Source organism: Festucalex cinctus, chromosome 7 (assembly GCF_051991245.1).
Source record: "Festucalex cinctus isolate MCC-2025b chromosome 7, RoL_Fcin_1.0, whole genome shotgun sequence".
NCBI lineage: Eukaryota > Metazoa > Chordata > Actinopteri > Syngnathiformes > Syngnathidae > Festucalex > Festucalex cinctus.
Window position 1 is genome coordinate 29,465,830 of NC_135417.1, and position 19,654 is coordinate 29,485,483.

At 40.2% G+C, this 19,654-nt stretch overlaps 1 protein-coding gene across 4 annotated transcripts in view; it reads right to left on the minus strand.

Annotated features, from left to right (window-relative positions):
* azi2 (5-azacytidine induced 2) overlaps nt 1-19,654 on the minus strand; it is a 201,108-nt gene that overhangs the window by 159,836 nt on the left and 21,618 nt on the right. The gene's annotated exons all lie outside the window — the stretch shown is intronic.

Genomic DNA, 19,654 nt, shown 5'->3' on the forward strand with positions numbered 1-19,654 from the left:
AGCCACGATCACGCAAGGATCCCGTTGTAGAAGAAAAAAAAAAACAGGAAGTGTATGTTGGGGGGGGGGTAGTTGGAGTAATGCTGCGTTCTCACCAAAAGCGAGGGATGGCGATTCGGCGGCGCGTTTGCATTGTAGTCAATGGAGTTCGCGCACAACGGAACAAAAGTGCGTGGGGTGGCGCGGATGACGCGTTTCGCGCGCTGGGACGCGGTGCGCAGCAGCGAAAATCCGCACATTCGCAACGAAAATCCGCACATTCGCATATTCGTCGAAGTTAAAAAAATTCAACTTTTTTCGCGTTTCGCCTCACGGTAGCCAATCGGCTTCGAGTCCGGCCAACGTCACACACAGCATCCTCGCTATTTTCACCCCGAGCGCAACAACACGGCCAGCCGTGACAGAATGATGATCAAGAAAGTGCTGGTAAGTCTGTTTACTTGCTTTTGAACTGTACCGAGTTAGCAGCAGTGCTTATTATTAGGTGCGTTTCCATTACCCTCAGTTTTGCGCGAAAGGCATGTTTCGCAAAATTAAGCTGGTAATGGAAACACTGGATTTGCGAAAAAACTCTCAAATATCGCAAAAAAGTTTTTGCGCTCTCATGAGGTGGTTTTTGAGACGGATCTAAAAAGAAGTATTTTGCAAAAGTGTAATGGAAATACTTTTTGCGCATTAGTAGTCATGTGACACCCGCCCGGTCACGGAGGAAAGGACTGTAACACATTGTTTATGTGTATTTTTTATTAAACTTGCAATTACTATTTGTTTTGAGAATTATTCATTTCGGGTTTGTATTTTAGTTTTACATGCTGAAGTGATTCGGATCGGCTACTGCACGTCATGAGCATAAAAGAGAGAGAGGTGGACTTCCGGCTGGATTCCAACATGGCGGCAGCGTAAGAAGTGAGCTCTCCGACATCGAGACAAAGAAAGCCCGCATATCTATCAATTTGAGAAACTGAAGGAAGATACAGAAGTGTCATAGTAACGGCAATGTCAAAGAACAGAGGAAGAAGTCGAACGTCAAATAAAAGCGTGGATTTAGCCCTCGAGGAAAGGAACGAGCGTGCTAATCTAACAGGAGAGCCGACAAAGCTAACAGGCAAAGCAGTTGCATTGGCAATAGGGCTGCACGATATTGAAAAAACATGCGATATGCGATATGGGTGTTGATTATCGCGATATCGATATTATTGCGATATTTAACACATCTCTAAAATTACATTTTCCTTATCTAGTACTGAATAATAAGCTTTTAATGATCTAATCTACACAGTTGTAATTGATACTAAATTCACAAGGTTGCAAACATTTAACTTTTTAAACAATTGCTACCATAAACTTGAGAGGAAAAAAACACACACAAAAATATATATATTACTCCTAATCAGTTATTTTATTCAAGCATAGCCATGGGTGATAACCATGCAGAGCTTTAAAATGTAACAGGTATTCTGTGAATTAAAAATATAAATTCACAGTCACACATTGCTCAAACTGAACTCAGTTTTACATATTTTCAATGTTTGTTCAAAAATTGTAAACATCTCAAAACAGGAGCTTAAACATTTATGGTTTACTGTATTATTTAAAATAAAATATTAGAAAATAAAGTGCCCAAGAATGAGTGGTGTTCTCTATATTTAAATTAAATAAAAATAAAATCCTGTGTTTAAATGAAATGATGTATAATAATTCTTGAAAACAAAGTGCTCATAAATGGTTCCGTTGTGCGACTGGACCTTAGGTACGTGGTGGTAGCGAAAAATTCCATATGATGCAGCTGAGCCTTGACAGTCGTTACACATGCGTCGTACATCTGTGGAATGGCCACTTGTGAGAAGTAGGTTCGCGATGGCACCACGTATCTCCGGTCTACGTCCTTCATTTGATCAAAAAAAAGCTTCTTCATCCACAGTGCTAATCGGTATCATGCATTTGGCCACAAAACGTGTAACAGCTGCGGTAAGGGCTTTGTAGCGATTGGAGGTTTTCTCGTAAGGTGTGATGCTCGTAAAACTGTCATTAATGGTTGTCTGTGGGTTTGCTATTTTACAACTTGCCTTCGCGTCAGTAGTTTTGGGGGTCTTCGATTTGAAAGACTCGTATAGCTTCTTGTGGTTGTACTGCGTGTGGCTGTGTAGATTGGTTGTGTTTCCTCTTGACGTGGCCACTATTCTTCGACATGACTTGCACAGTACTTGCGTCTGTGACAAGTCATCTCTTCTGAAGCCGAAGTAGTCCCATATTGTAGACGTGCTATTTTTTTAGGCACACGTAGTTCATTTTTGTCGTTCTCGTTCATTTCTCCCTCTCCCGCGTCAGCCTTTGCAGCTTCCTCTATCCACGGCTGCGGAGTTGCTCACTGGTCGCCGTGGGCCGCTCTAGCCAATAGGAGAGCAGTATCTAGGGAGGTGAGTGACGCTACGTATTTAAGGTCGCGTCTGATTGGGTTAACTCAGACGCTAACGTGCAACCAAGCATTAAGAATACACTACCAAGAACAAAGTATTAATTTATTAACTTATCGCACGTCTTTGCGATGGGCCTATCGCGTGTGCCATCATCGCGATGGCGATATTTTTTCGATATATCGTGCAGCCCTAATTGGCAAGAGGAAATACGGAGCTAGCCGGAACTTCGGGTGCGGGAGTGGAAGCCAAACGCACTACGCGCCCGACCAACGAAACAGAAGAGTCACAACTGGTGGAGAACATGGCAAGCATGGAAACAATTCTGAGAGAGATACGAGAGTTCCGACGGGAAAACTCTGAGACCTTGCATGACTTTAAGGATGAAATTAAGAAGACAAATGATAGATCGACGACGTGGAAAAGCGAGTTGTGGAAGCAGAGGAACATACACACAACTTGGAGGAAGCTACAATGGAGCTCGTGGAGCTACAGAGGCGGATGGAGACGAGAATGGTTGAGTTGGAGGGTCGCGAAAGGAGGGAAAACGTCCGAATTCACGGAGTGAAAGAGGGAGCTGATGGGAGCGCTCAATCAATTATCGTCTTCGTCGAAAAACTCCTCCGGGAAGAATTGGACCTTCCCTCTTTGTTTGAAATGAAGATTGAAAGAGCACATCGGGCACTTGTTTCGCAGCCACCCAAAGATTCCCCGCTGAGATCCATCGTGATGAAACTACAAAGTTACCGGAGTAAAGAAGAACTTAGCAAAATCGCTTGGAAGAAAAGAAGCTTCAAATATGAGGGAAGGAAAGTATTTCTGGACCATGATTACGCACCGGAGATTTTGAAAAGACGCAAAGAATACGCAGAGGCGGAGAGTTCTACGAGGGAAAAATATCCGCTTCCAGACCCCTTTTCCGGCAAGACTCCGCGTGTTTTATGAAGGAGAAACGCGCGTTTACAACACAGCAGAAGAGGCAACAACTGACCTGGCGGCCCGAGGCTTCGAGGTGGAGACCGTGAAACCCCGGAAAATTGGGCTGAGCGAATTAAACGATTGGCGTGGACGAAGACCCGCACGGCGAACTCAAGCGGCGCAAAGGAGCCACCAATGGGATATAGACAGAAACTGCAAGCTTTCAGAAGACATCGGGACACTTAAAAATAAGGTTGGAACAATTTCTTTTAACCGGAGTTAGACCTGTTGGAACAACCGAGGTGAGAAACGTGTTTATATTTTGTTCGGGTAAAAATGTTGTATATGACTGCTTAAGGTTAAATGACAATCCTCATGAGAGAATGACGTCGGAGTAGTATAAACTATAGCTGACGTGCACCTATGACCGAGTCAGTTATAGAGAGTAGGGGGCCCTCTGCATCCCAGGAGCAGAGGACATCCCTCAGAGCAGACTGGAAACAAGAGCTCAGAGAAGGTCAACATTCAGACCTCACTTAAGGAAGTTTGTTTAGTAAACTCTTTGTTATTTACTTGTTCTATGTTTTGGTTTGTTTACCACATTTTCTGTAGCAAAGGGGGGGTGGGGGGTATGGAAGAAGGGAGAATGAATCAAACTTTATTTGAAATGTAGAATTATGACATCCAAAAACTATATTAGAGTAGTCTCATATAATGTAAATGGTGTACTCAATCCAACAAAAAGAAGTAAGATACAGCAAAATGAAAAATGAAGGGGCGGGGGTGATATTTTTGCAGGAGACCCACCTAACAGAGAAGGAACATGCTAAGCTTAAGAGAAATGGTTACAACCAAACATTTTCATCCTCATATAAATCAGGGCACCGGAGAGGGGTGGCTATTTTATTTTCAGGGAAGCTTTCATTTGAAAAGGAATTGATTGTGGGGGATAAGGAAGGACGATACATTTTGGTTAAGGGGAAACTTGAGGGGGAACTGATGACCTTTCTTAATATATATGTGCCTCCAGGCTCACAGTGGAATTTTTACAGACAGCTGTTTGATTTGATGACATGACATGCAGAGGGTATTTTGATTGCTGGAGGTGATTGGAACCAGCGTCTAAACCAGCAGCTGGACTCCTCAGGAGGAGGAGTACAAAATAGTGCAAATAGTAAAAAAATAAAGGATCTGCTATCTGAACTGGGCATGGTAGATGTATGGAGGGAGCTAAATCACTCCATGAGAGATTATACTCACTACTCATTTCCACATAACATATACTCAAGAATTGATTACTTTATGATGTATGCCAAGGATATGAATAGAGTGGAAAAATGTGATATAGGAGTGATGGATTTATCAGACCACAGTCCACTTTATTTAACATTCCGTTGGTGAGCAAAAAAAGACAACAATTTGGAGATTAAATTCAAATGTTTTAAAAGGACAAGAAAAGGAAGAAATTGTGAAAGAATTTGAAAAATATATTGAGGAAAATGATAATGGGGAGGTTTCCCCGGCAGTGCTCTGGGATGCAATTAAGGCAGTGATGAGAGGAAAGTTAATAGCTAAATCAGTACATCTGAAAAAATTAAGGCAGTTGAAACTTGATACACTAAAATCAGACTTGAAACGACTGGAAAGAGAGCATAAAGACAGTTTGGGGAAGAACGTAATTCAAGAAATCAAAAAGAAGAAAGCAGAGATAAATGACATTCATGCACAGGAGATTCCGAAAAAGCTGCTGTTTATAAAGCAAAGTTATTATGAGGTGGGGGGGTAAGTCAACAAAATTGTTGGCATATAAATTAAAAAAACAGGAGGCAAAAAATACCATTTATAAAATAAGGGACCCACACACGAGGTTGACAGTGAATAAAACTGAGGAAATACAGAAATGTTTTGAAAGTTATTACACAAATTTATATGCTCAACCAAGAGCATGTAATCCAATTCAGATGGAACATTTTTTAAAGGACTTGAAATTACCCCAAGTGACGAGAGAACAGAATGAGGCACTAATAGCCGAAATTACGGTGGAGGAAATAAACAAAGCAATTTCAAATCTTGAACCAATAAATCTCCTGGATCAGATGGGTATAATGCGGAGTGGTATAAATCATTAAAGGGTACACTGATGCCACTTCTACATAAAGCGTTCAACTGGGTGATGAAGGGGGGAGAAGTCCCTTATTCATGGAGAGAAGCTGTTATTTCAGTGATCCCGAAGGAGGGAAAAGATGGTCAGGAATGCTCAAATTATAGGCTCATTAGTGTTCTTAATCTAGATTATAGATTGTTCACATCCATTATAGCTAGACAACTAGAAAAAAATTTACCTGACATAATACATTTAGACCAGACGGGTTTTATAAAACAAAGACAGACACAGGATAATATTAGACATACCCTCCACTTATTACATCATATTATAAAAGATCAAAATGAGGCGGTAGTGGTAGGTTTAAATGCGGAAAAGGCTTTTGATTCTGTCCAATGGGATTTCCTCTATAAAGTGCTCGAACGGTTTCGGTTCCACGGGGTCTTCATTAAGGTTATACAAGCCTTGTATAATACCCCAACAGCCAGAATTAAGATTAACGGTAGTCTATCAAATTCTATCATATTGCAACGAGGCTGCCGACAAGGATGTGCGGCGAGTCCCCTTCTCTTTGCCATTTTTCTAGAGCCTTTAAGTAATTGGATAAAACAAAAGGAAATGATAACTGGGGTGGATGTGGGGGGAGGAGAACAAAAAATAGCTCTATTCGCGGATGATGTACTGCTTTACTTGACCAACCCAGAAACATCTTTCCCGGTGCTCATGACAACACTGGAAGAATATGGGCATCTCTCATGTTATAAATTTAATATACAAAAAACCCAGGTTATCACTTTCAACTACAGACCTACTCAGGAGATTAGGGATAAATATAAGATAAATTGGAAATCTGAAGAAATAAAATATTTGGGGGTTAGTCTGCCATGGAAGCTAGAACGGCTGAAATCCACTAATTTTGATCCGTTGATTAGAAAAATTAGACATGATCTTTGTAGATGGAATCTGATACCTTATATGAGTTTAATACAAAGAGTAGAGGTAATTAAAATCAATGTGCTGCCAAGGCTTTTATACCTGTTTCAGAGCCTGCCGGTGGAAGTAACAAGAGAGGAATTTAGTAAATGGGATAAAATGATTTCGAGGTTTATTTGGCAGGGGCAGAAGCTGAGGATCAGGTATAGAACATTACAATTACCTAAAAAGAAAGGTGGGGTTGCACTCCCTTGTTTGGAGAGCTACTATCAGGCGGCACAACTAAAGACGTTGTTGAATGTGTACAACCCTTCTTACTCGGCTCGATGGAAAGATATTGAGGCTAGTACATCAGAGGGTGTCCCAATTCAAGCTATAATTGGGGATAAGGATTTGAGAAAACATATTAAAGAGGGTGCAAACCCATGGTTGGAAGTGTCACTTAAGATATGGTTTGGATTGCTAGCCAAGGGTCAGTTGGGAACCCAGAGTAGACTATTGAGATGGATTGGATATGATTCGGAATTTGTTCCAAACAAAGCCGACAGTGGTTTTAAAAATTGGATAAGGGGACCTAAAATAGTTTGGGAGCTCTTAAAGAAGCAGGACATTAAAAGCTTTGAAGAGTTGAAAAACCAGTATGATTTATCTAAATGTGGATCAATACAGATATTTGCAATTATGGCATTATATAAAACAAATAAGGGGGGTGATCCTGGAGGGAAGAGGTTTGGATCTTATTAAGATATTCACTTTAGCATATGAGTCTAGGTTAGGGAAACAACTCATCTCTAAGCTATATAAGGGAATTGAGGATTTAAAGGGTACTGACTAGGGGTGTCACGATTCGCCAACTCCACGATTCGATTTAAATTTCGATTTTGGGGTCACGATTCGATTTTTTTTTCGATTTTTTTTTTTTTTTTTTTTCGCTCCCCCACTTTATAACACAGAGGCATATGCTTCTGTAGGCTAAGGCTAGTCTATGATCATTGGTTCTATTCATTGTACAGTAAATCTTATTTCAAAAGATCGGCTACATATAGGTGATGCAATTTCCATATTATTTTTGTGTAAATTTATGTAATATATGATAATTGACATTAGGCAGGAATGATCAAATTCAAAGAATTTATTTACAATATAAAGTTAACCGTCTTGTTCTTACTGAAGTGTAAAATAAAAAATAAAAAAACAAAACAAAAACAAAAACAAAAAGTCACAGTGGGTGCCTGCCATCTATTGACTGTTTTTGGTTACAACAGTGTGCTGTGCGTTCCTCTTAAAATAATGTGCAATGTGCAACAACAACAAAAAATATATTGTATCCAAAGTCATGGAACAAATACAGCCTGAACAAACTATATCCCAACATTTACAGTTGCTGGGCATACTGTAGTGTGGTTCAAGTACACTAATTAAATGTTTGAATCCAGCGTTTTCCAAGGCTGCAGGTCTGCTGCTATAAATAGACCTATGGATCTGGCGTTTCGCGCGAGCTGAAGTGTGTGGAAGTTTCACTGTAAATGAGGATGAAATAGTTGGTTGGACCGTTGTTTTCCCACTTCTAGTTGAATTTGATAAATCTAAATCTTTGTGATGCCTGCGTAAATGTCCCGTCATGTTTGTCGTGTTTCCCGTTGTTACGGCTGGCGGCTCGGGCCCGCCGCCGGCTCCGCTCCCCTAGTATGTATGTGTGTTTGTGTCGGCTGGTGCCCGTATAATGGTACTTCAGTTTGAATGCGCCAGCGCGACACTCTGATTGGAGGACTGTGCCAGCGCGACACTCCGATTGGACGACTGTGCCAGCGCGACACTCCGATTGGACGACTGTGCCAGCGCGACGCTATTGTGTATCCGTGTATTATACCCCTATTGGCTATTGTTGTTTGTGTCGGCTGGTGCCCGTATAATGGTACTTCAGTTTGAATGCGCCAGCGCGACACTCTGATTGGAGGACTGTGCCAGCGCGACACTCCGATTGGACGACTGTGCCAGCGCGACACTCCGATTGGACGACTGTGCCAGCGCGACGCTATTGTGTATCCGTGTATTATACCCCTATTGGTTATTGTTTCTCCTCCGTTCTGTCAGTTCTGTCAAATGCGGTTATTATTTGTTCACCTTCCACTTTCACTCCCTTGTCAAACCCCTGCCTGAAATTTCAATTAAAACTACTCAGATGTTAAAGTCGACCCGTGTTTATCTACTCTATATTTTCTGTTATTGTGTTACTTCCCTTCCCCTTGACGAGCCGGGCGTAACACCGTGGCCGCGCACATAACATATCTTGCAACTGTGGTCTTTTTATCGACAACGTGAACGTTGTCGACATAACTCACCGGGAACGCAAAATGTTTCCAAACTGGTGACGAGAGAAGCGGGAGCGGCTTGAAGCACCATTGCTGTGTCTGTCCGCGCTTGCCATCATGACTGCAGGAGAAGTCAGCTAACAAGTGCCGTTAGCTAGTAGCTGAATGGCTGCGTCTCATTTGCTTTCCTGGGAGGTGGCGGTGGCGGCGGTGGCGGCGGGCGCGGGGGGGGGGGGGGGGGGGGGGGGGAGGGGGGGGGGAGGGGGGGGGGGGCATCGAATCGTGTGTCCTCTCTTCTATTTCGATGCTCGAAATCGTGACGTAATTTCGATCGATTTCGATAAAAAATCGAAATCGTGACACCCTTAGTACTGACACATTGTATATAAAGGAGAAATGGGAAAGGCAGGCAAATACAACCATATCAGAGGATGAATGGGAAGAGATAAATGAACAGCAGTGGAGTAGAACTTGTTCACTGACTTGGAGAGAACATGGGTGGAAAAATATTGTAAGATTCTTCAGGACACCATCACAGACAACATATCGGGAGTGTTGGCGAATATGTGGGGCAGAAACAGCTAACCATTATCACGTGTTTTGGGAGTGCCCCTCTATTCACAACTACTGGCATGACTTGAAGACACACATGGATAAAATACTGTTGGTAGATTTCCCACCTACATTCAAGGCACTATACTTGGGGAGACCTAGAATCGCTTTTTCCAGATTTGGAGATGAATATATATATATATATATATATATATATATATATATATATATATATATATATATATATATATATGTATATATATAAAATAATGTTGGTGGCGAGTAAAAAAGCGGTAACAAGAAAATGGATGAAGAAGGAAGCACCCAGGGCAGAGGATTAGGTAGAGGTGATGTACAATATCTATGGGATGGAAAAATTAACATTTACTTTGAGACGGCAGGTGGACAAATTTGAAAAAAATTTGGAAAAGATGGAAAGACTATACAGGAGTAATAGGATGGGATTTTGTTTGATCTTAACAGGGGAAACCCCAGTGTTCGGCTACAGAAGTTAAAATGTTGTGGTGTTGAATGTTCTATTGTTTTTTTTTGTTTTGTGTTGCTTTTGTACTGTATTTTATTTTATTGTTTAAATTCCCTTAGGGCTATTGTATTTAGTGAACTTATACTACACTGTGGATATGGAAAAATTGGTTAACATTGCTGCTGTTCGAGGAAAGGACAAGTTTTTGAGTAAAAGACAGGAGGAATTATTAGGTATTTAAATATGGAATATATTTTAATCCTTTCACCTATTTGTTAAATTTTTGGGGGGGAATATTGTGTGTAAAAAAAGAAAAAAAGGAAAACCTATAACTATGTATATGTCTGTTGAAATGTCTGTATGTTCAATAAAGAAACAGTTACAAAAAAAAAAGAGAGAGAGGTGTAATCGAACGAGACTCCTTCGAAAAGTTGAAGGAGAGGAGAGCTTGAAATCCTGTCCTGCCATGTCTGGTTAATTTAGCAGAAAACATCAGAAACTTTTAATAATTTGTAACCCGCCTTTTACCCAGCCTCTGCATGGGAACAACAACATTTTAGGATTACAGGAAGGAGGAAGTACGGTGCCACTCGCTTTCGTGTCAGAACTGGGGTATCATCTCAAGACCTGAGAGAACAACTGGGCAAAACATCTTGGCTTTTCGAAATACTATATGACGGGGGCGGGGCATCAAATATTGCCTTTAAAATTTCATTTGTCCAGAAAGAGCAAATGCTTAATAACTCTCATGTTCAAGCTCCAAAAAATCTCAAACTTCTCAGGCAACGTATTAGTCACGGCCTGAAAACATCTATATGATAAAATTCAGTTATACATATAGCGCCACCTCGTGGTAACAATAAATGTCATACTTTACGCTTTTAGCTACTGTGCTGAGCTCGTTGAAGGGATCCAGTTGAAAATTGGTCAGAAAAGCCTTAAGATGTTGATCATGCCCCACACCGAATATTGTAACTTTTCGCCAAAGGGCGTGGCCGCTACGGTGACGCAAAGTCTGAAGATTTTTCGTGACAATAAAACCTACATTAACTTGACCGAGATGATCCTATCTTCTCAAAATTTCACACATTTGATGAGAGTCCAGCCCTAAAGACATCTACGAACTTATATTTCATCTTACTGATAGCGCCACCTAGTGGCATATTTTTTTCTTACGAATTTTCTTCTACGTTTTTCTCCAAACACGTTAACTGGACCTACCTCATATTTGCTCAGATGAGGGTTTCGGCCTTCACGGTGTCACAACACGAAGTTTGTGAGTTTTCGCCAATTGCTGTGGGCGTGGCTAAGCGCTGTTCGCCAAGAAAACAACGCCAGTTTTGAGGGTCTAAACATGCACAGTAGGGGTGTCACGATTCGCCAACTCCACGATTCGATTTAAATTTCGATTTTGGGGTCACGATTCGATTTTTTTTCGATTTTTTTTTTTTTCGCTCCCCCACTTTATAACACAGAGGCATATGCTTCTGTAGGCTAAGGCTAGTCTATGATCATTGGTTCTATTCATTGTACAGTAAATCTTATTTCAAAAGATCGGCTACATATAGGTGATGCAATTTCCATATTATTTTTGTGTAAATTTATGCAATATATGATAATTGACATTAGGCAGGAATGATCAAATTCAAAGAATTTATTTACAATATAAAGTTAACCGTCTTGTTCTTACTGAAGTGTAAAATAAAAAATAAAAAAACAAAAACAAAAAGTCACAGTGGGTGCCTGCCATCTATTGACTGTTTTTGGTTACAACAGTGTGCTGTGTGTTCCTCTTAAAATAATGTGCAATGTGCAACAACAACAAAAAATATATTGTATCCAAAGTCATGGAACAAATACAGCCTGAACAAACTATATCCCAACATTTACAGTTGCTGGGCATACTGTAGCGTGGTTCAAGTACACTAATTAAATGTTTGAATCCAGCGTTTTCCACCGCCGAATAAGGCTGCAGGTCTGCTGCTATAAATAGACCTATGGCGTTAGTTATAGCTTTCGCGCGAGCTGAAGTGTGTGGAAGTTTCACTGTAAATGAGGATGAAATAGTTGGTTGGACCGTTGTTTTCCCACTTCTAGTTGAATTTGATAAATCTAAATCTTTGTGATGCCTGCGTAAATGTCCCGTCATGTTTGTCGTGTTTCCCGTGGCGGAGTACAGTACTCGCACATAGCATATCTTGCAAACTGTGGTCTTTTTATCTATAACTGACATATGACATAACTCACCGGGAACGCAAAATGTTTCCAAACTGGTGACGAGAGAAGCGGGAGCGGCTTGAAGCACCATTGCTGTGTCTGTCCGCGCTTGCCATGACTGCAGGAGAAGTCAGCTAACAAGTGCCGTTAGCTAGTAGCTGAATGGCTGCGTCTCATTTGCTTTCCTGGGAGGTGGCGGCGGCGGGCGGGGGTTGTGGGGGGGGGGGGTGGGGGCATCGAATCGTGTGTCCTCTCTTCTATTTCGATGCTCGAAATCGTGACGTAATTTCGATCGATTTCGAGAAAAAAACGAAATCGTGACACCCTTAATGCACAGAAACTCATGAAACTTGGCACACACATCTGGCCTGGTACAATGAGCAATATTTTATTGTTGATTGTGCTATTTTTGAAAAAAAAGAATCAATAGCGCCCCCTAGAAATTTTTAACGAAGCAGCCCCGGTTGTACGTTTAAGCAAGAACGACGAATATTTTTAGGTGTATGAGGGAGCCCAAGACCTACATAAAAGTCTCTTGGACCCATATGCTAAAATGAACAGGAAGTGAGCTACGAATATTTGAATGTCCCATTTTTGATGATTTTTGTATATTTACAGGGGGCATACTTTTGCCCACTTCTTCTCCACGATTCATCCGACTGAGTTAAGACTTGACCTGGACCATGTCAAGACCTGAGCCAACGACAGGGGGGAAAATCTTGACTTTTCTAAATACTATATGATGAGGGCGGGGCATCAAAATTTGTGTTTCGCAATGAAAAAGGATATGCTTGATAACTCCCCGGTACAGCGCCACCTAGCCCTTGAGGCATAAAAAAAAAATACCCCACATACGGTATTTTGTACAAAAAATGTAAACTCATTCTAAGTGTGATAACTAAGTCATTTATGAATATTCTTTTAGTTTCCACCACTCAAAATGTTCACTGGCATCAGACTTATCCAAACATATATATATTTTTATTTATTTTTGATAGCCTCTATGGACATTAAAAGCAATATCGTGAATGAAGGATATGCTTAATAAATCCACAGTACATGCTCCAAAAAAAATCCCACACTTGACATGTATGCTTATAATCAAGGCCTGAAGGTATCTCTATGACAACATTCAGTTATAAATACAGCGCCACCTAGCCCTTGAGGCTTATATATATAAAAAAATAAAAATACCCCACATAAGGTATTTTGTACAAAAAATGTACACTCATTCTAAGTGTGATAACTAAGTCATTTATGAATATTCTTTTAGTTTCCACCACTCAAATTGTTCACTGGCTTTACACCAATCCAAACGTATGTACGTTTCCATCTTGTTTTATTCATTTTTGATTGCCCCTTTGGACAATAAAAGTAACATTGTGCAATGAGTACAACGAGCGATGATGTGTATATACACTTTTACAAAAAATACCAATCAGGGCAACTCATTGCCTAAAAATAAGAAAGGACGCTGATTTTTGCAGGTCTTAACAATCACCAAAACCCGTTGAGCTTGACACACACACTGGCAAAAAAATATTCTACATGTAAACGTTTATTATGCCATTTTCAAAGAAATTTTGCTTCCAATATGCCAGTACCCCAACGTGCCAGTACCCCAACGTGCAAGTACCCCAACGTGCAAGTACCCCAACGTGCAAGGACCCCAATGTGGCCCGGGCTGCGAGGGCCCTTTATACTGCTCGCAGCTCTAGTTATTATTATTCTCCGTAAACGATCGCATTTTTGAGGACCTAAACATTCACGAAAACTCACCAAACTTTGCACACTCCTCAGGCCCGGCGAAAAATTTTATATTATGAAGTCGTCATAACAACGCGACTCTATAGCGCCCCCTAGCGTAGAAAAATAAAAACCAAGCCTGGCACGTTTGAGCTAGAGCAACGAACATTGGCAGGCACGTGTAGCACCCCGAGACGCACAAAAAAGTCTATTGGGACCATGTAGCTAAAATGTACAGGAAATGAGCTATGAATTTTTTTATGTCCAATTTTGGCCTATTTTGGCACATTCACTGTGGTCATGCTTTTTCCCCCTCTGCAAACATTTTTCATCCAATTGACATCAAACTTGGCATTTATCATCTCAAGACCTGAGAGAACAACTGGGCAAAAAGTCTTGCCTTTTCGAAATACTATATGATGGGGGCGGGGCATCAAATATTGTCTTTAAAATTTCATTTGTCCAGAAAGAGCAAATGCTTAATAACTCCCATGTTCAAGCTCCAAAAAATCTCAAACTTCTCAGGCAACGTAATAGTCATGGCCTGAAAACATCTATATGATAAAATTCAGTTATACATATAGCGCCACCTAGTGGTTACAATAAATGTCATACTTTACGTTTTTAGCTACTGTGCTGAGCTCGTTGAAGGGATCCAGTTGAAAATTGGTCAGAAAAGCCTTAAGATGTTGATCATGCCCCACACCGAATATTGTAACTTTTCGCCAAAGGGCGTGGCCGCTACGGTGCCGCAAAGTCTGAAGATTTTTCGTGACAATAAAAGCTGCATTAACTTGAACGAGATGATCCTATCTTCTCAAAATTTCACACATTTGATGAGAGTCCAGCCCTAAAGACATCTATGAAGTTATATTTCATCTTACTGATAGTGCCACCTAGTGGCAATTTTTTTTCTTACGAATTTTCTTCAACGTTCTTCTCCAAACACGTTAACTGGACCTACCTCATATTTGCTCAGATGAGGGTTTCGGCCTTCATGATGTCACAACACGAAATTTGTCAGTTTTCGCGAATCGCTGTGGGTGTGGCAAAGCGCTGTTTGCCAAGAAAACTACGCCAATTTTTAGAGCCTAAACTGGCACAGAAACACATGAAACTTGGCACACACATCTGGCCTGGCAAAATGAGCAATATTTTATCGTGGCTTGTGCTATTTTTACAAAAATGACTCAATAGCGCCCCCTAGAAATTTTTAACTAAGCAGCCCCGCTTGTACGTTGAAGCAAGATCTTTGGAAATTTTTAGGTGTATGAGGGAGCCCAAGACCTACAAAAAAGTCTCTTGGACCCATGTGCTAAAATGAACAGGAAGCGAGCTACGAATTTTTGAATGTCCCATTTTTTACGATTTTAGCACATTTACAGGGGGCATAATTTTGCCCACTTCTTCTATATGTTTCATCCGACTGACTTCAGACTTGCCCTGGGCCATGTCAAGACCTGAGCCAGCGACAGTGGGAAAACTCTTGACTTTTTGGAATACTGTATGATGAGGGCGGAGCATCAAATTTTGTGTTTCGCACTGAAAAAGGATATGCTTAATAACTCCCCGGTACATGCTCCAAAAAATCCCAAACTTGACATGTATGTTTATAGTCAAGGCCTGAAGCTATCTATATGACAACATTCAGTTATATATGCAGCGCCACCTAGCCCTTGAGGCATGAAAAAAAAAAATACCCCACTTATGGTATTTTTACAAAAATTGTAAACTCATTCTCAGTGTGATAACTAAGTAATTTATGAATATTCTTTTACTTTCCACCACTCAAAATGTTCACTGGCATCAGACCTATCCAAACATACGTATTTTTTATTTATTTTTATTTATTTTTGATAGCCTCTATGGACGTTAAAAGCAGTATCGTGAATGAAGGATATGCTGAATAACTCCCCGGTACATGCTTAAAAAAAATCCCAAACTTGACATGTATATTTATAGTCAAGGCCTGAAGGTATCTCTATGACAAAATTCAGTTATAAATACTGCGCCACCCAGTCCTTGAGGCATAAAAAAAAAAAACAATACAACCCCACTTACAGTATTTTGAACAAAATTTGTGAACTCTTAAGTGTTATAACTAAGTCATTTATGAATATTCTTTTACTTTCCACTACTCAAGATGTTCACTGGTATCAGACCGATCCAAGCATATGTACTTTTTTTATTCAGTGTCATTTATTTATTTATTTTTTTATCGCCTCTATGGACAATAAAAGCAACATTGTGCAATGAGTACGAGCGATTATGGGTATATATACTTTTGCAAAAAAAAAAAAAACAGGTCAACTCATTCCCTAAAAATAAAAAAGGACGCTGATTTTTGCAGATCTTGACAATCACCAAAACACATTGAGCTTGACACACACATCACACCTGGCAAAAAAAATTCACATGTAAAGGTTTATCATGCCATGTTCAAAGAAATTTTGCTCCTAATGTGCCAGTACCCCAATGTGCGAGTACCCCAACGTGCAAGTACCCCAACGTGGCCCGGGCTGCGAGGGCCCTTTATAGCTGCTCGCAGCTCTCGTTATTATTATTAGGGCCCGAGCAGCGACTGCTGCGAGGTCCCTATTGTTTTTGTAAAAATTATTATTAGGGCCCGAGCAGCTACCGCTGCGAGGTCCCTATTGTTTTTCGATCGGATTATTATTATTATTATTATTATTATTAGGGCCCGAGCAGCGACCGCTGCGAGGTCCCTCTTGTTTTTGTAAGAATTCTTCTTCTTCTTCTTCTCCGTAAACGATCGCATTTTTGAGGGCCTAAACATTTACGAAAACTCACCAAACTTTGCAGTCTCTTCGGGCCCGGCGAAAAATTTGATATTATGTAGTTGTCATAACAATGCGACTCTATAGCGCCCCCTAGCGTAGAAAAATAAAACCCAATCCCGGCCCGTTTGACCGAGAGCTACGAAAATTGCCAGGCACGTGTAGCACCCCGAGACGCACAGAAAAGTCAGTGGAAGCCATTTGCTAAAATCTACAGGAAGTGAGCTATGAATTTTTGAATGTCCAATTCTGGCCCATTTTGGCACATTCACTGTGGCCATGCTTTTTCCCCCTTTGCAAACATTTTTCATCCAATTGACTTCAAACTTGGCATTTATCATCTCAAGACCTGAGAGAACAACTGGGCAAAAAATCTTGCCTTTTCGAAATACTATATGACGGGGGTGGGGCATCAAATATTGCCTTTATAATTTCATTTGTCCAGAAAGACAAAATGCTGAATAACTCCCATGTACAAGCTCCAAAAAATGCCAAACTTCTTATGCTACTTAATAGTCACGGCCTGAAAACATCTATATGATAAAATTCTGTTATATATATATATATATATATATATATATATATATATATATATATATATAGCGCCACCTAGTGGTGACAATAAATGTCATACTTTACGTTTTTAACTACTGTGCCAAGCTCTTTGAAGGGATCCAGTTGAAAATTGGTCAGACAAGCCTTAAGATGTTGATCATGCCCCACACAGAATATTGTAACTTTTCGCCAAAGGGCGTGGCCGCTACGGTTCCGCAAAGTCTGGTAATTTTTCGTGACAATAAAAGCTGCTTTAACTTGACCCAGATGATCCTATCTTCTCAAAATTTCACACATTTGATGAGAGTCCAGCCCTTAAGACATCTACAAACTTATATTTCATCTTACTGATAGCGCCACCTACTGGCAATTTTTTTTCTTACGATTTTTCATCAATGTTTTTCTCCAACCACATTAACTGCACCTACCTCATATTTGCTCAGATGAGGGTTTCGGTCTTCATGATATCACAACACGAAGTTTCAATAGCGCCCCCTAGAAATTTTTAACTAAGCAGCCCCGGTTGTACGTTGAAGCGAGATGTTCGGAAATTTTTAGGTGTATGAGGGAGCCCGAGACCTACAAAAAAAGTCTCTTGGTCCCATATGCTAAAATAAACAGGAAGTGAGCTACGAATTTTTGAATGTCCCATTTTTGACGATTTTTGCACATTTACAGGGAGCATACTTTTGCCCACTTGTCCTACACGTTTCATCCGACTGACTTCAAACATGACCTGGACCATGTCAAGCCCTGAGCCAACGACAGGGGGAAAAATCTTGACTTTTCGGAATACTATATGATGAGGGCTGAGCATCAAATTTTGTGTTTCGCAATGAAAAAGGATATGCTTAATAAATCCCCGGTACATGCTCCAAAAAATCCCAAACTTGACATGTATGTTTATAGTCAAGGCCTGAAGGTATCTCTATGACAATATTCAGTTATATATGCAGCGCCACCTAGCCCTTGAGGCGTGAAAAAAAAATACCCCACTTAACGGTATTTTTACAAAAATTGTAAACTCATTCTCAGCGTGATCACAAAGTCATTTATGAATATTCTTTTACTTTCCACCACTCAAAATATTCACTGGCATCAGACCTAACCAAACATACATATTTTTGTTATTTAGTTTTATGTATTTTTGATAGCCTCTACGGACATTAAAAGCAATATCGTGAATGAAGGCTATGCTTAATAACTCCCAGGTACATGCTCCAAAAAATCCCATACTTGAAATGTATATTTATAGTCATGGCCTGAAGGTATCTCTATGACAAAATTCAGTTATAAATACAGCGCCACCTAGTCCTTGAGGCTTAAAAAAAAATGCCTCACTTACGGTATTTTTGCAAAAATTGTAAACTCATGCTAAGTGTGATAACTAAGTCATTTATGAATATTCTTTTACTTTCCACCACTCAGTATGTTCACTGGCATCAGACCGATCCAAACATACATATTTTTTATTTAGTTTTTTTTTTTTTTTTTTTTGATCGCCTCTATGGACAATAAAAGCAACATTGTGCAATGAGTATGAGCGATGATGTGTGTGTATATATACTTTTACGAAAAATACCAATCAGGGCAACTCATTGCCTAAAAATAAAAAAAAGACGCTGATTTTTGCAGATCTTAACAATCACCAAAACCCATTGAGCTTGACACACTCATCACACCTGGCAAAAAAAAAAAAAAAATCCACATGTTTATCATGCCATTTTCAAAGAAATGCTGCTTCCAATGTGCCAGTACCCCAATGTGCAAGTACCCCAACGTGCAAGTACCCCAACGTGGCCCGGGCTGCGAGGGCCCTTTATAGCTGCTCGCAGCTCTAGTTCTTCTTCTTCTTCTTTATTCTCCGCAAACGATCGTATTTTTGAGGACCTAAACATTTACGAAAACTCACCGAAATTTGCACACTCTTCGGGCCCAGCGAAAAATTTGACATTCTGATGTTGTCATAACAACGAGACTCTATAGCGCCCCCTAGCATAAAAAAAAAATCAAAACCAAAACCCAAAAAAATCCCACACTTGACATGTATGTTTAGAGTCAAGGCTTGAAGGTATCTCTATGACAACATTCCATGATATATACAGCGCCACCTAACCCTTGAGGCATAAAAAAATATATACCCCACTGAACGGTATTTTTTGAAAAAATTGGAAACTCATTCTAAGTGTGATAACTAAGTCATTTATGAATATTATTTTAGTTTCCACCACTCAAAATGTTCACTGGCATCAGACCTATCCAAACATGCATACTTTTTTATTTAGTTTGATTTAATTTTGATAGCCTCTATGGACAATAAAAGCAATATTGTGCAATGAGTACGAGTGATGATGGGTACATATATTTTTACAAAAAATACCAATCAGGGCAACGTATTGACTAAAAATAAAAAAGGATGCTGATTTTTGCAGATCTTAACGTTCACCAAAACCCATTGAGCTTGACACATTCATCACACCTGGCAAAGAAAATCCACATGTAAAGGTTTATCATGCCATTTTCAAAGAAATTTTGCTTCCAATGTGACAGTACCCCAACGTGCAAGTACCCCAACGTGGTCCGGGATGCGAGGGCCCTTTATAGCTGCTCGCAGCTCTAGT